The following is an 18,007-nucleotide window of genomic DNA, read 5'->3' on the forward strand; positions in this document are numbered from 1 at the left end:
CTGGATAAACAACTGACATTATAGGTTCATAGGTGTGTACTAGGCTAATGGCCCTGGAGCCTTTACAAGCCTAGCCCATAGGATTACCCTGGCATCATGCCACCCAACCTTAGTTCCTAGTGCCTCTGTTGAGTAGAGCCACTGGAGTGATCACCTGGGTGAATTTTCTATTTCCCATCCACTCATCAAGATTTCTCTTGAAGAGGGCCATTGAGGTGCTCTGCTTGACATGTATGAGAAGTCTATTCCATAGCATGGGCAGTCTCTGGGTTATGAACCTGTCCCTCCAGTATGTTCTGTTGATTGTGGTAATGAGGTTGAGGTCTCTGGTACATGTGGTGTGGAGGGATTGGGATTTCTTTAGATGTAGCATTTCTAACAGAACTGGGTCAGACATGGCTTTGTAGGTCAAGCAGAGATCGCCTCTAAGTAGGCGATATGAGACAGAGAATAGTTGGAGTTTTTTGAGTCTGTCCATATAGGACAAGTGTTTAAGGCCTGGGATCCTCTTTGTGATGTACTTTTGCGGCCTCTCCAGTTGTTGCAGGTGTCTAGTGAGGTACATGCCAAATGGGGCATTGTACTCTATGACTGTCCTAATGAGAGAAGAGTAGAGGGAGACAATGACCTCTTTCTTTCTGGATGCAAAACCCTTAGTAATGAGATGTGCCACATAGAAGGACTTTCTGACCACAGTGGCAACGTGGTGGTCAAAAGAGAGGTTGCTGTCAACATGTGTTCTCAGATCTCTTAGAACGCCTTTTGTGTTCAGTGGACTACCATCAGTGTGGTAATTCAAAGAAACTGGGTTTTTCCCAAAGGGGATGAAGACACATTTTTTTGGCATTGAGCTTAAGGCCATGGTTCTGACACCAGTCATTTGGTCTCATTGAGGCCTTTCTGTAGGATGTCAACATCACTTGGGGAGTTAATAGTAGCTCCCAACTTGCAATCATCTGCAAACTTTGACAGCCAGAGTCCCTTCATGTTGGTCTGGACTTCAGAGAAGTAGATACCAAACAGGAGAGGATCCAGGACCAAACCCTGTGGGACTCCACTCATGACTGGTCAGCAGTCTAACTTGGAGTCAGCTACTTTCACACTGTGGGTTCTATCTGTAAGCCAGTTTGCAACCCACCTACAGATATAGGGGTTGATGCCTAGCTTAGTAAGTTTTTCTATGATTCCTGAGTGGGGAATGGTATCAAAGGCCTTTGCCAGATCAAGGTCGGCTGTATGAACCACCTTACCTTCATCCACAGCTCTGGTGACCGACTCAAAGAAGTCGACCCAGTTGAGCAGGCATGATCTGCCCTTCACAAAGCCAAATTGTGTAGGATCCAGAGTTTGGAGATGCCCTATATCCTTGTTTATTAGGTCCATGATGATGTGTTCCATAGCTTTGCATGTCAGACTCATCAGGCTAATGGGCGATAGTTCCCGGGGTCGGTAGTCACTCCACCTTTGTGGAGAGGGATGACTGTAGCAGTGTGCCATTCGGTAGGGACAAAGCCTGAGGTGAGGCTGTGATTGAACAGGCACACAGGGAGGTGCCAGTTCACTCTGTAGTTCATGTAGAACACAGTCAGTGATACTGTCAAGTCCCATAGAAGCTGTATTCTTGGCCTTGGACAGTGCTGTTTTAACCTGTGCAGCAGTGATACTGGGTGCCTGGCAATCTACTGGTATTGTGATTGGTTCTTTTGGGGGTAGAGAGTGGTAAAGTTAGTACTGAATCTGTCTGCCAGTATATTTGCAATATCTGCTACGTTTCCCTCTTAGCCTGCTACTGTAGAAAGTACCTGGTCTAAAGTAGAAATAACTGGCTCTACCCATGGCTAAGACAGCAGCTGCTCCCCCACCCCCATCAGCTGTAAATACATTCCCCAGTTAACTTTTTTTTTTTTTTTAGCTATCAGTAAACCAAGATAAAGCTCTAGGCAAAAAAAAAAGGTAACCCAGTAGATACACTGGAATTGCCCACTTGTAAAATAGAGGCAAAAAGGTACTTAAACTCCCACTTTTTGTCTGCTTCAAACTAGGTATCTACCCAGAAAGGACACAGCTGAAATCAGGTCTATATATTGTTTTCTGTACTAGATTCTAATAACTCCTAACAATTCAGCTATTTAGACACTTACCCTGCAATCTTTAGCTTGGGGGGTTCCAGCCCACTCCGTTTGGTACGCTGACTTCACTCCCCTCCCTGCCCCTTATTCCCATTCCAGAGTACCTCTACATTTATTCTTAGCCTTAACCCCACCCCTAATTACCACCAATTAGGCAACACCACTAGTCACCCCCTCCACCTACATCCAACACAATCATGCTACTACCTAATATAATAACAATCCTAACCTGCATAGTTCTGGCTCACATTACATCCTACCAAGGATCCACAGTCCCATACCCCAACAACTTCCACTGTACACTCTCAACACCCTCCCTCAAACATTTACAATATAACTACACAACCCCTGCCACCAAAAACATCCTCACAAAACCCACACTCCATTACCAAACACCTAACACACTCAAAAATAAAATATCCCTAAGATACCATAAGAAATTTACTATGTATATAAAACATATTTTAAGCACCCTCTATAAACTAGCCCTCACTGGAGACATCCATCCAAGCCCTGGTCCTCCCAAATTCAACCCAACCACAAACCCTAGTCCAAGCACCCCCCCCCCACAACTCAACTCCTAGCCAACAAGAAAACAACAGACCTACTTATAATGTCCCTAAACATCAAAAGCATATGCAATAAAATCCAAGAACTACATGCCAGCATAAGCACATATTCCCCCAAATATTCTCTTCCTAAGTGAAACCTGGCTCAAACCTCATATCAGAAGTGAGGAAATACTTCCACCTGAATACAACATCCTTTGCATAGACAGATTGTCCAAAAAATGAGGTGGTGTAGCATTGATATTTAAACACCACCTCAGTATTCAACTCATGAATTCATCTACCCCTCATCACAACAATGAAGAAATCCTTTATGCCAATCTCAAACTAAACTCAAACAAAACAATCAGTATCATAGGATGCTATTTCCCACCAGGGCAAAATATTACACCCCTGGAAAATCTCCTGAGCTGGGCTACTCTATCTCTACCCCAGGAAACCATCATTCTCGGTGACTTTAACATCAACTGGCTATCCTGTAATAACAATCTCCCAACCATTCACCTTAATCTCCATGGGTTCACTCAACTAATCCAATCCCCTACCCGAATCAACAAAAACCCTAACAATCATAACTTACTTGACTGGATCCTAGTCAACAAAGCCCCTCACTCTTACCTAGAAGGCTGCTTACTTGACAATCTTAGTGACCACTCCCCCACGTTCCTAATTTGGCACCACACAAATAGTCTCAAGCCCATTATCCATAGGCAAATACGGAACAAGTCCAACTTCAACCCCAACTCCTTCATCTCCTCCCTGCAAAAAATTAACTGGTCACCACTAAAATACCTCAACCTAGATGAGGCTGTCCACTTTTTCAACAGTACCTTCCTCTCCATCCTAAATATCCATGGTCCTGTAAGAAATACCAAAGTCAAATCTATGCATGCCCCATGGTTACAAAAGATCACCAAAACCCTAATGAAATCCAGAGATAAGGCCTGGGAGCACTGGCGACTAATAAAAAATAACTCAGATAGGCAATCATTCCTTGAACTGCACAATAAAGACAAAAAGCATATACAATTAGACAAATCCCTATACTATAAATCCACCATAAACTCTACCAGCTACAACCCTAAGCAATTCTGGTCCACTATTAACACTATCCTCCACCCAGGGAAGGTTGATACCCCCCAGACGTCCATTCCCCTCTCCTCCAGCAGTATTGCTGAATCCTTCAACAAACACTTCACTGAAACTATAACATCTCTAAACAAACAACACTTCCCTACAACAGCCCCCCCCAACTCCTAACCCTAAACCCCTCACTCCTCTTTTCTTCTTCACCTCAGTACCTACCTCCAACATAAAAAGACTATTGTCAAAACTTAAACCCACCAAACTCGCAGCTGACAACCTCCCCTCTGAATACTTGAAAATTGCAGCTGATACACTAGCCTACCCAATTTCAGTTCTAACCAACCGGTCCATAACAGAAGGCTATGTTCCCTCAATATGGAAAATATCCCACATCATTCCCCTCCACAAAGGCACCTCCTCTACCGACCTCTCCAATTACTGCCCCATTATTATCCTCTCTCCTCACTCTAAGATACTTGAAAAATGCATCAACTCCCAGGTCTCCAACTACTTCCTAGCTAATAATCTCCTCTCCAAAACCCAACATGGTTTCAGGCCATATCACAGCACTACCTCAGCTCTGCTCTCCTTCACCAACACTATACTTCATCACAAAAACAATGGCCTCTTCTCTGCTGCCATATTTCTAGATCTCTCAAAGGCCTTTGACATGGTATCTTATGAGCTACTACTCTCTACTCTCCCCAACCTCTCCTTCTCACAATCAGCCTGCAACTGGTTCCACAGCTATCTACATGGATGCCAGCAATCGGTAATCTGGGATGATAACCTATTACCTCACCTCCCAGTTACTCTCAGAGTTCCCTAAGGGTCTATACTTTGCCCTCTGCTATTCTCACTTTTCCCTAACAACCTACATACTGCCACCACACAAGCATCTCTTATACAGTACGCAAATGACTCTTTTCTCATCTGCTCTGCCCCCACTCTACCAGAACTACACCAAAGCACACCAATGCTCAGCTCCTACTCAACCCAAGTAAAACAAAACTTCTCCTGTTCTAACTTCCAAAGCCACCCAAAACACCCCCCACTTCAACATTCTCACCAAAGACAATGCCATCATCTCTCCATCAGAACAGACAAAATAATTTGGTGTGGAAATAGACAACAAACTTAGATTTGACACCCACATATCTCTCACAATAAAAAAGTTCACAAGAAACTTGGTGCATTATATTGAAGCCGCCAATTCCTAACCAAGGCGGCTAGAATCTCCATAGCCAATTCCCAGCTAATCTCCACCCTCCTCTATGCATCCCCCATACTTACCAAAATTTGACAGACATACCTACACAAGTTGGGTGCTTGTTACAATAAAATTGCTAAAGTTGCCTCTGGAACCTCCTACCGCAGCCGTCATTGTATCTCCCTTAAAGAACTAAACTGGCTAGAACTCCCACAACTCCTTTACTTTAATCAACTCACCCTCGCTCATAAACTTATTAACCACCCCTTTAACATCCCTTCCCTTCAAACCCTTCTCCAACCCTATCACTCCACTAGGCCCCTAAGATCAAGCAACAAAAATCAACTCACTGTTATCAAACCCAAAAACTCAGCAGGAGAAGCCATATTTTCATGTACCATATCTAAACTTTGGAACAATCTTCCACCCTCTATAAATTCCACTTAAATTTGCACTGGCTTTGTCCTTGTTCTAATCCAGACTAACACCCCCACCCTTACCTCCCCCCACACCTAGACTCTTAACCCAACTATACTACCACCACTACTAACCACAGTCAGAATTAGCTAGTTGTCTTTGCATACTTTAAAATCTTGTCTGACAACTTTGTTACTAATATTATAAATGACAAGAAACTATCTTAACTTGCAACATTTACTGTATATACTGTTGATAATCAATATCTTGTTATTGTATTAAAGCCAACAATCAGTAATGTTGTTTACTATTGCTGCAACTTTGTATCTCTATTTAGCATGTACATGATAAAGAGCTTTTCTCCCCAGGCATCCTCTGAAAAAGGACCTGCATCCAGTCAGAATTTCTCGGTAAACAAATGTATATAAATAAATAAAAATAAATCCGTTGGCTTGGTATAGGAGGTACCATTGTGGAGTAGCTCAGAGTACATCTGGGTATTGCCATGGAGATTCTTTACACAGCTATAGAAGGCCTTGTGGTTGTCTTTACTATCTGCTGCAGTTCTGTTTTCATAGCTAGCTTTAGAGGATTTGATGCAGGATCTCGAACTTTTGTTGAGGCTGATAAGGGAGTTTTTCCAGTCTTGGGACTTCACCTTATTCCACATCAGTTTCCTCCTTCTGTTGTAGAGTTTGTTTATGGCACCAGACCACCAGATTGGCTTCCTTATTTTTGAGGAGACCGTCTTAGTTCTATTGGGTATGGCGAGATCCATGCATTTAGGTACGTGTTCGTACAGAGCATTGGTGTATGATTTGGCCATCATGCAACTATTCTCCATTTGCATGGGTGCTGTGAAGTCAGCCATCTCTGTTTTTAGGAGCTCAAAGTTAGCTTTGGAGAAGTTTTTCATGGTGGTTACCTTTGTTGTGGGGGGGTGGGAGGGATGTGGATTTCCAAGGTGATTAGCTTGTGATCAGATCTAATCAGGGAGGAGTTGACTATTGGTGTAGAGCAACGGTCGCCCATGTTAGTATTGACGAGGTCAAGGATGTTGCTACCTCTAGTGGAGGTTAGAACAAGCTGGTCCAGGGCATTGGAATTAATGAATTCCAGAAAGCTTTGGGCAAGTGTATTGGTACATGAGTAGTTTTCCCAGTTAATGGAGGGGTAGTTGAAGTCACTCAGTATGAGAGTGTTAGGTTGGACCCTAATATTCTCCAGGGTGCTTAGGAGTGTGGATTGTGAATCTTGGGACATGGTTGGGGACCTATAGCAGGCTACAACCTGAATTGCTGTCTTACCCAATGCTAGTTGCACCTGAAGTATCTCAGATGCGTTATGTTGGGCTACCAGTATGGAGGTGTGTGCACCCCTTATGAATATGGAAACACCACCGCCTTTGGAGCTTCGGTCCAAGTTCTGGGGACAAAAGGTGTGGAATGAGCTGTAGCCCGGTAGTGCAGGGGTGCTTTCTGCTGCCTTGAACTAGGTCTGTGTTACAGCACAAATGTCGATGTTCACCCTTTTATGAGTACTTCGAGTGAGTGCATTTTGAGATTTTGACTTCTAGCATTGAGCAGCATGACCCTCAAATTGCATTTGTTTGTAGCTGTTACGGTGGTAATTTCGTCTTTGGAACACCGCCTAAAAAGGCACTATAGGGGTGTCAAGAGCCTTGGTCAGTATCCAGAAGCCCAGGGGTGACAGATGCAGGCCATCTCTGGCAAAGCATCGAGCTCTGTCAGTCATGTCATCCCAGGCAGACAGATACTGGATCCCCTTAGAATGCCTCCATAAACTTAGCCAGTTGTTGAAATCAATCATTTTCTGCTTGCACTGTGGTATCATTCTGGGTGATGGTAGGATGCTGCTCAGGGCTAGGGTCATACCTGCTTGGGCTACATACTCCAAGAGCTCCTCCATGTCTCTTTTCAACTAGTCCAGGGAGGTACATCTCAGGTCATTCACACCCACATGTACAATGACAGAGTCATATTTGTACCTGTTGCTGAGGGACCTGAGTGCATGCATTATGTGATGGATCCTGGCACCTGACAGGCAGCTGACTGTTAGTTTCTCCTTATTCAACCTAGAGAGTAGGACTTCAGTGTGCCTCACTATCGATTCACCTATGACTAGTGTGTTGGTCATGCTGTTTTGCCTCAGGGGCTTTGTTTGACTGGCACATTGTTTAGGAGAGTTATGTGTCTCATGATTAGTGTTGTGTTGTGGTGGTCGAGTGTGTTTCTGTCTTGGAGGTCTCTGCTGTTTGGTTAGATTTTTATTGAGAGTCTTCGCGAAGGTGGGTGTGTGGTTTGTGTTTATATGTGAAGGCAATGCTGGTACGTGTTCTGGAGGGCTATATGTTGTATGTGGTGTAGTTCAAGTGTTGACCTTCTCCTCTTGACCAGCTATTCTGACCTTGGCTGGAGAGTGTATGGCTTCCAATTTGGATATATAAGTGCATCTCTCACAAGTCTGAGTGTTGTGGGGGTAAGAGGAGAGGGTTGTCAGTGTACATGAGGCAGTTGCTACATTACCTCAGGATGCCCAAGTTCCCAAGTTCACCAGGTTAATAAGAGAAAGCACAGGGAGCTGACCTTTAGATATGCCTGGAGGGGTGGGCATTAATAAGTTCAGGTGCTGTTTCCTTGTAGAATGTTTAGTGCTGGTAGCACTTTTGTGTTATCCTATTCAGCAGGGCTGTGTTCCTATACAAAAATAAACATAAACTTAACAAAAATTTCAATCTTAACAAAATTTAAATTAAAATTTGCTTCCTCTGCTTATTAACTAAGTCAGTTAAATTTCAACAAGTTCTGATTCTTTGGACTAAATGGATGGTCAGCCAGCTTGCCTTCCCTTGGTTGCCAGCATCATACCACTTGATATCTCCAGACGGTGCAAGCAACTGCCTGATGTTCACAGACAATGAAATCTTACTCAGCAAAATGCATTCTATTTATGAGAGAAACAAGTACTTCATTAACATGGAGACAGTCATGGGACACAAATAATATCAAATCAAGTACTCTAAATCATTCTACAAATAAAATATTGTTGCATTTGGTGACTTCATAGTCAAGCACACTGATTCAACTTAGTTAGACAAGAACAGGGTGATGATAAGTTGTCTTTCAGGTACCAGTCTTTCTGATATCACAAGGGCCCTTAAGATCCTCACACCTATCAAATATAAGTACAGCATGTTGGCTATCCATGTGAGAGTAAAAGAAAATTAGTATGCATAACCCTTAGGCATATGCATAGAGTCATGCCATAACTCTCCATGCATGTCACAAATGCAGGTAAAACCTTGATCTTGAGTGGAATCCTTCCTACTCCAAGGATGATGCCTAAAACAGAGAAGATTATTGGATTCAACAATTTGCTGTATAGCTGGTGTCATTCAAAGAGGATCCAGTATGTGTGAGCTTGGTACTTGATGCTTGAAACCCCCCTTGCTTTCTCATAAGGCTTCTGCATACTGGCTAAAGACTTTGCTACCCTCATAGGATTCCCTGCATAAGCAATGTAATAAATCTACTAAAAGCTCATATAATGGTGGCCCTGATCAGAGCTAGGAGTGTCAATAATAAAATGCCCATCCTTGGGTCACCCCTGCATTTGGAGTACATCCATTTTTGTGTAATTGCTGAAACTTGGATTAAAAGTGCAGAAAGCAGTGCAGCTATACTGAGTGGGTATATAGTACTAAAATAATGTGTACACTTTTTCCACTTTACACCCTGACTAGAGTAACAGAGTTATTATCTGAATAATTTTACTGCACTGTTCAGATGCTGGTAATATTTCCTGGGTAAATACATAGCTATTTTGTGTTAGCTGCTCCCAAGGATTACTGCATTTGCATTTGGCTTCCCCAGGGATATTGCTGTCCACATAACATGCTGGTTCCTTCCTACCCCTGATCTCTGGCATAACTAACAGTGAAAACCTTTTAAAGACAGGTTGTGTAGTACATTAGGTATTTCTAAATTCCAGTGTAAGAATATAAGTTACCAATAATTTTATTTTTCACTTAAAATTTTTAATAGATTTTTCATGGATTTATTATAGGGTTTATCATTTTTTGTCAAAATGTAGAAAGACGCATAATTTATATTTTAATGGTTAGCAAAGATTTTGCTTTTTAAAAAATGAAGTGCAATTGTTTCATTGGCTACATGCATATCATGTTTAAGTAAGAAGAGAATAGAATTGTTAGCAACTCTTTTGAAGATGTCTTATTTGAGAAAATCAGATAAAAATTAACATTGAAGTTATGAAAAATATGTTTATTCTTGCACTTCATAGTATTAAGGTTTTTTTTTTTGGCTTTATTTTTTCTGCCGTAGTTGGTAGACAAACTGCTAAAACTGATATTAATCTTAACAGATCAGTAACCATTTTGCAAGCCACACAGGCACTGTTATTGTTTTATGCATGACAAAGATTAGCATTCTAAAAGGCATATCAACCTTTATGGACAACTGAAAACATTGATCTCACCATCTAATAGGAAGAAGTTTCATCCTAGCATTGATATTAACGTCAAGCAAGAATGATGCAAAAGTAAATGGAATTCTAGTAATGCATCTAAAGTGATCACTTTCCCATGTTAATACAAGCGAACAAACAAATCTATAAAGTATTCATATTTATAGGTTTCTAGCATGTCTCTGTCTTACTCCCACTTTAAAAATTAGATATACTGCACTAATATGCAACTCAAATGGGATATCATGTATGCTTTTTTCATTCTGGATATTGCATTAGATTAACTTAATACCTAATTGCTATTATCAGTAAATTACATTCAATAAAATGCTTTTGAATCAATCATTTACACCAACTTCAAATGACAGAATCTAACACATACGTGTTAGATCTATGGTTCTCAAAGCAGTGCGCTCAAGATCCAGCTAAACTTCTCTAAAGACAAACAGTGTATGTCCATTAATTTGATTGCACTACCCCCGCAGGTATCATGTAGTCTATACCCCTAGTAGCTCTGGTCCTCCTGTCCATTTACCCCACTCTCTCTAACTTACTATTAAAACACCCACATTTTGGCTGTCCCTAACAAACAGTAAAAGGTTAAACCCAAAACTACCTAAAGTGACTCCAAAATGCAAAACAACAATTACTCTTGTCTTTGAACAAGTACGACCTGGTTGAGCATATTGTAACTAAATGTAGTGCTTAAGGCACTGACCTGAGTGGTGTACTAGACATTGGCTGATAGTTTTTTTTCTGCTAAATCCATTGAGGTGGCCTAGTCTGCCTCGTGATTCAACCCACTCTGTTCGCCCTCGCAAGTTTGGGCTCACTCTGCTCCCCTACCCTACCCCCATTCCCACACACCCCATATTCATTTAATTTATACCTACATACCACACCCATCACTTACCTCTCAGAACCTCCCACCACCCTAACTACCCTATAACAATACTCTACAACCACACTCCATCCACATTCTTATTTACTATATCAGTCACACTTACTTAAACCCTCTGCATACTCTACCTACCAACCCCAAACATGCAACAGTGTCCATAATCCACAGACTATCATGCTACAAACTCTATTCTACACAATTACAACCATCACACTGCTCCAACTCTCAGTCCTCACCACCTACCACACTCAACTGCAAGATAACATCTCCTCTCCATGGCAAACAGTAGCTACAAGCCATCACATCCTACCACCATACACTCACATAACTGTATGCATCTTTAGACCTGCCCACATTGATTATTACCCTCACAAAATATAATCAGGTAAATGCAATACCCAAACCTCCTAAGAAATTATATGGTGACCTTTAAGTTTAGGAAACTCTACCTATATCTGCTACACAACCTAACATGTTGTGGTGACATACACCGCTACCCCGGCACAATCTTTCTACCCAGCCCATTTCCCAATCACCTTATTCCTCTCATCCACAGACAAAAAGCCTCTCTTCTCCTTCTTAACCTCAATGTGAGAAGCATTTTAACTAAAGTTCATGAACTCCATGCCCTATTAGCCCTATACAAACCTGAAATTGTATTACTGACTGAAACCTGGCTAAAGCAAGAAATAAATAATGAAATAACAGCACCAGGCTACACCATCATACGAATAGATTGCATTGGCAAAAGGGGAGGAGGGGTAGCACTATTATATCAAAGCTACCTTGTCTTAGAACAAACAGATGCTATGACTCCAGACATAGACAATGCAGACATCGCATTTACTAGGTTAAAACTGAATTCCAGTAAACACATAAATATTATAGACTGCTACCACCCACCAGGTAATAATATCACTAAAATGGAAAGCCTACTAGAATGGATTTCAAAATCCCTTCTTCAAGAAAATATTTTGCTAGGAGATTTCAATATAGGCTCATAGGTTCATAGATTAGTACTAGGCTAACTGCCCTTGTGGGCCATTTTAAACCTAGCCAATTACCCCATGTCAGAATCAAACCTTGCATCTTTTGTCTGCAAGGTTAACACCTTAACCATTAAGCCAACCTCCCGAAGGCACAACTTCTCCAGCCACAGTCCATCAACCCACATCAACCTCCATGGATTTACCCAGCTTATCTCATCCCCTACTAGAAATGATAAAACATCTAAACATCAGTCCATACTGGACTGGATTCTTATATCAGACCCCTCACTCACATCCCATGCAGGTTCTCTAGCTGACATCCTCAGTGACCATCAGCCCACCATCCTTATAAAAAACAGAACTCACCAACTCAACCAAAGAACCTTCAGAGTAGTCAGAAACAAAAAGACCTTTAACCTAGACAACTTTATAAATGCCCTAAAAAGCTGCAATTGAATACCACTAACACAACTATCTCTAGATGAGGCAGTACACTACTTTAACTCTACTTTCTTACAAATATTAAACCACCATGCACCCACCAGGACCATTAGAGTAAAAGCTAACTATGCACCTTGGCTAACTAGGGCAACTAAACCATTCTCAAAGACAGGAATAAAGCATGGATACAGTTTAACAAAAAACAAACCCAATCAACAAAGCAAAACAACTTAGAACTCTGCAATATAGCCAAAACACTTATTGAACTAGACAAAATAAATTACTATCAAAACCTCCAAGATAAACATACTCACAACACCAAAAGTTCTGGGCCACAATAAACTCTATACTTCAACCAGGTAAGACTGCTACCCCTAAACCAGTTAACAGCCATGAAAATATTCCCACTCAATTCAATAAATGTTTCACTGAAACAGTTCAGGCCCTTGCTGAAACCCAAGCTAATGGTAGATGCCCTATCATACCAACTACACAAAATAACACACACACACATTATAATATCTCCCAATTTGACTTGCACCCAGTGCCAGTCAAATCAATTTCAAAACTCTGCCACAAGCTTAAGCCAACCACCCTGGTAGCAGACAATTTACCAGGTGAATTTCTACAGATAGCAGCATATGCTATAGCCTATCCTGTAGCTATCCTAATTAATAGATCAATATCTGAGTGTAATATACTAAACCTGTGGAATATAATACCACTACACAAAGGTGGCAACTCCCTATAACTCAGTAACTATTGGCCAATTGCTATTTTATCACCCTTGTCAAAAGTATTAGAAAGAGTTGTTCACACACAACTAATTGGCTACATTCTAAAAAACAACCTGTATCTAAACATCAGCATGGCTTTAAACACTTCCATAGCACCACCACAGCCCTAATGTTCTTTACCATTACAGTTAACCACCACAGAAATAATGGACAGCTAGTCTATGTCCTTTTCTTAGATCTGTCTAAAGCTTTTGACATGGTCAATCATAGTAAACTCCTAAGACACTTTCCACCCTAAACATCGGCACCTCCTCTATCTGATGGTTCAAAAACTACCTGTCAGGATGCCAACAAGCAGTAAAATGGCAAAACTAACTATCATCTCTCCTGACAGTATCCTTAGGAGTCCCTCAGAGCTCCATACTTGGCCCACTACTATTCCTTCTATTTACCAATCAGGTCTCAGCCTCCACCCCTAATGCCTCAATAGAACAATATGCTGATGACACCACCCTTATATGTGCAGCCCACACAATAGATGACCTCCACTCCCTAACCCAAAACTGTTTCACAAAAGCCGAGACATGGTTCACTAACTCCCAGCTTATTTTAAACCCAAATAAAACAAAACTACTACTTTTCAGCCCTTGCAGACCCCCCCCCACAACTTTACGATTAAGTCCAACAATAAAACCATGATCACCCCTACCTTCCATGCCAAACTGCTAGGTGTAGAAATAGACAACAACCTTAGATTCAACATCGATATACCCCAAATAATAAAGAAAGTTCACAAAAAAAAATAGGACTCCTCTACAGGAACAAGCAATTTTTCACTAAACACACCAAAACCACTATAGCCAGGATACACCTGCTGTCTACCCTCCACTATGCTTCCCCTGTACTAAACAACCTCCACAAAAGTGATCTGAATAAATTAGAATCTTGTTATTGCAAAATTGCTAGACTTGCTACTGAATCCCAATATAGGACCCATCACTGTGATGGTCTGAAACAACTAAATTGGCTTCAGCTACCTCAACTTCTGAAAGTCAATCAATTGGCATTAGCCCACAAACTGTACTACTACCCAGCAAAAACTCCAGCACTCCAGAATCTAACTAAACCATATTCTACATCAAGAACCTTAACATCTAGCACCCAAAACTGCCTGAAAGTTATCAAAATAAATAATGAAGCATGTAGGTCTCTCTTCAATTACCTTGTTTCCAAGGCTTGGAATACCCTACCTACCCAGTTGACCTCCATTAGATCTAGTACAACATTAAAAAAAACCTCAAAGCACACTTCACAAATAATTTGATATGGTCCTGTACCTCCCCGGGATAAACACTTACTTAACAATCTTTTACCCCAACCCAATATGCCTTACCTTTTTCTTTTCAATTAACAGAACTAACCAATCAGAATTCTTGTAAAACCCACTATTCTTGTTTCTACTTGGCTTATACTGACCCAAAATCTTGAACTATTTTTTATGTTCACTACCCAACCTTGTCTTATATTTCTACCTCACAATGCTCACCTCTCAGTTATGCCAATTCACCCACACTACTAGCAACAACAACTCAGTGACTATATCATCTTTCCACTCTTACCGACTAACATACCCTGGCTGAATTCAACCCAAGTGCAGCACTGTAGCATAAGATAGCTTCCCATTTATAATGCCATAATAAGTGATGTCACTTGTACATCTGATTATACAAATATACCACCAAAATTGATGTAAAGAATGTATATGCTGTTTACTGTGTACTATACGAAATTACAAGCCAGTGTTTCTCATCTTTATTCTGTGTGTATTTGGACATTGACTGTGTTATAACTTGATTACCATAGACCATGTATTGTTTACTTCACCTGCTCATTTTATGTTTTATGATTTGTGTGTTGCTTTTCTCCCCAGGCCTCTGCTGAAAACGGACCTATGTCCAGTCAGACTTTCCCAGTAATCAAATGCAAAATAAAATAAAGTGAGTAAATAAAATTATGTCTCAGAAAGACACAGTGTGAATGCAATACTGTCAATCCCAGCTACTAGACCTGCCTACAAACAAAAGAGAAGGAACTCAGAACCATATGAGCACTTTTATTACCTTGAACAGAAACATGCCTCTCAAAAACACATCTGGAATACTATCATTAAATGACTATCAGCTGTAATTGGCATACATCTTTTCAAGCATACAAATGACTTGGTAAGAATCACTCAGTGCTCAACATTTCCAACATCCCTTCTGCAAGCTGTCAAAATGCAGAGGTTGCATTAATTCAGCTCCTTTCCTAGGTAAATAACTCCCTTGGGTAAGTTCCTGCCTCTGCCTTTTAAAGGTAAAAGTTTGGTGACCTTTGTACAATGCATACATAACTCTGCCTTCATAAAGCTCACTTGGAACCATTTTTGCAGTTGACAAAAACCCTAACCCCACCCCCAAGTCATGCATTTAACCAAGGAAGACATATCCTGAAGTAATTCAGAACATTTTCCATTTTCACAACTGCAATAACCGGGGGTCTAACTTCTCTGCTTAAAATTTAAAAAATCAATAGCCATTCCCTGTACTACATATACTAGTGACATGGCAAGGACCATTTTACTTATTTTGTGCTGCAAACAATAAAGATCTCCCAGCACATAGAGCACACATAATTATGGAAAGAGAGAGTCTGAAGTAAGTTAGCAGCTTTACCAGGTAGATATCTCATGTTTACAAGCTGTGCCTTTGTCAATACCTAAAATAAACCCAAAACAGCGTGTTGTGATAACAACTAGCACAAATGCTTGAAATTCTCATTATATTTAAAATAAAATTGGTAGTGTAGCTGCAATGTTTGCTCTCTCTTTTTAATTATGCTGTGACAGTATGTGTATCACTTTTTTGTGTTAAGGGAGCATGCAACTGTATAAATGCAAGTAATTACGAACCACAAGAAACATCAGAAAACTATGGTCTTTCTATTTAATCCCTACTATGTATCATTAAGATCTTAGCATCAGTGATTTCAGTAGGTTTGTAGCCTTTCTATAAAGTCACCTGATGACAAGTGTCATAGTCAGTAGTCAAACATAATGTCATTAATATCTGAACTTTTAAAATATCTTCTAAGCATATGATCGCTGCATGATATGTCTTAAATTACTTTACTTTCTTCACCTGTTTCTTATGTATAGAGTTTTGCAAATCAGTGTTAGTGATGATGTACACATCACTATCTATATAACTAATACTGCAGATGGATCATGTAACCTTAACTTTGAAAAATCTGAAGTTTAATGTAGAAAATATCAACAGGGCTGAACAAAAATATCATCAATAAGTCACTTATAGAACACTATATTAAAATATCCATATCTAGTTGAATATAAAGCTTTATTTCCCATCCTGCCAAAATTATGTTATTGAAATAGTTAGCTGTGACAAAATCCAGGTGTTTCCTGAAAGATGTCATTAAATTTATTTACTTATTTATGCACTTATTTAATTTATTTGTTTATATTTGTTTACCAGGTAGTACACTGCTCAGTATTGAACAGATTCAGGTTTAGCCCACATAAAAATTATTCAGCTAATTCACACAAGTTTCAAACAGTATTGAATTAATCCTGTGAGCAATCAGTGTAAGTGCTTATCAACTGGTTAAGAGCATTAACAGCATAATCCTGTGTTATTGCAATAGCCAATGTATCATTGTCAATATCATTAATGCAGTGATTAATACGGAAGCGCAGGGAGTTTGAAAGACATTTCAAAATAAATAGGAATAGGTTATGCTATCCAACCCTGTCCATCTACTGTGTCTTTCAGTGGTGGGTACTCTGCACCTTTATGAGTTTTTAGTAGCCCATAGATAATTGCAGGACTGTGTTGATAACTTGAAAAAAAATCAATTTGATCAGCAGAAATATGGTTTGAAATATAAATCAGACACATATATACTTCTCATTCATAACTGGACATTTAACTTATGAAAGCCTTTTCTTTATAATTGTACTCATATCAATATAACTTTACTTTAATAGCCTCTATGCAATATGGAAATCCCACCCACCCCCTTATCCAGGGCTTTAATTTAAATGTTAAGCATTTAAACTAAAGGTGGTAATAGAGTATAAAAAAGTATTTCAACTGGATGTATTGGCATATATCTTGTAAAGTCTCTCTCTCTCATATATCTAAGAAGGCAGGTAGAATGAACTTGCTAACAGGAAGAAAGGTACTTGGTTTCTACAAAAAAATTAAGTACAAGAGTTATTTCTAAGATATAATAACTTCAGAATATATGTAAAGAATAAATGTATATTGGTGAAAGTATTGCAATTCTTTGTTTCTACAAGAGCTAACTATTTGGAAAGAATCTTTTCTTCATATTTCTAAAGTTGGCTGTGAGTTGTGCTTCCTCGTCTCTGATATGTTCCTCCTTGTGACTTACTTCTTTCTCTTCTTGTTTGACTTTAAGCTCTTATATTAGTACACTTATTTCATTGAAATGGTCGAGTCATTATTGACTCTGAGATATTATAAGATCTTCTGTCTGAAGACACATTTCAGATGAATTATTAGAAGATAGACTATAGCAGAATTACAATCATGATGAAATCTTGAGTGGCAGCAGAAACAGATGCAACATTCTCAGATTGTAGAATATGATTAGTAAGAGGTACACCAGCTACGAGGGACATGACAGTACAAAGATTTCTGACCCAGGTGAATAGCTAACCATTCAAAATAGTCTGTTTAAGCATGCTGAACCTTTCTTTTATTTGTAGATATAGCTCCTTTTTGCAAATGATTTATTTTTATATTGCAGGAAACAGAATTCCATAGTAATAGCAGTTGAAAATCATTTTTATCAAACAAAAGTTTAGCTTCAGTTTCAACAAAAAAGAAATTATAGCCTTTGTGTTTTATTTGGTACTCCCCTATGTCCCATGTGGAAAAGCCAAATACTTCACAGAAAAAAGTAAAGTGCAAATTATAGATAAAGCAATCCACACAC

Source organism: Protopterus annectens, chromosome 6.part1 (genome assembly GCF_019279795.1).
Source record: "Protopterus annectens isolate FY-2018-M chromosome 6.part1, PAN1.0, whole genome shotgun sequence".
Classification (NCBI taxonomy): Eukaryota; Metazoa; Chordata; order Ceratodontiformes; family Protopteridae; genus Protopterus; species Protopterus annectens.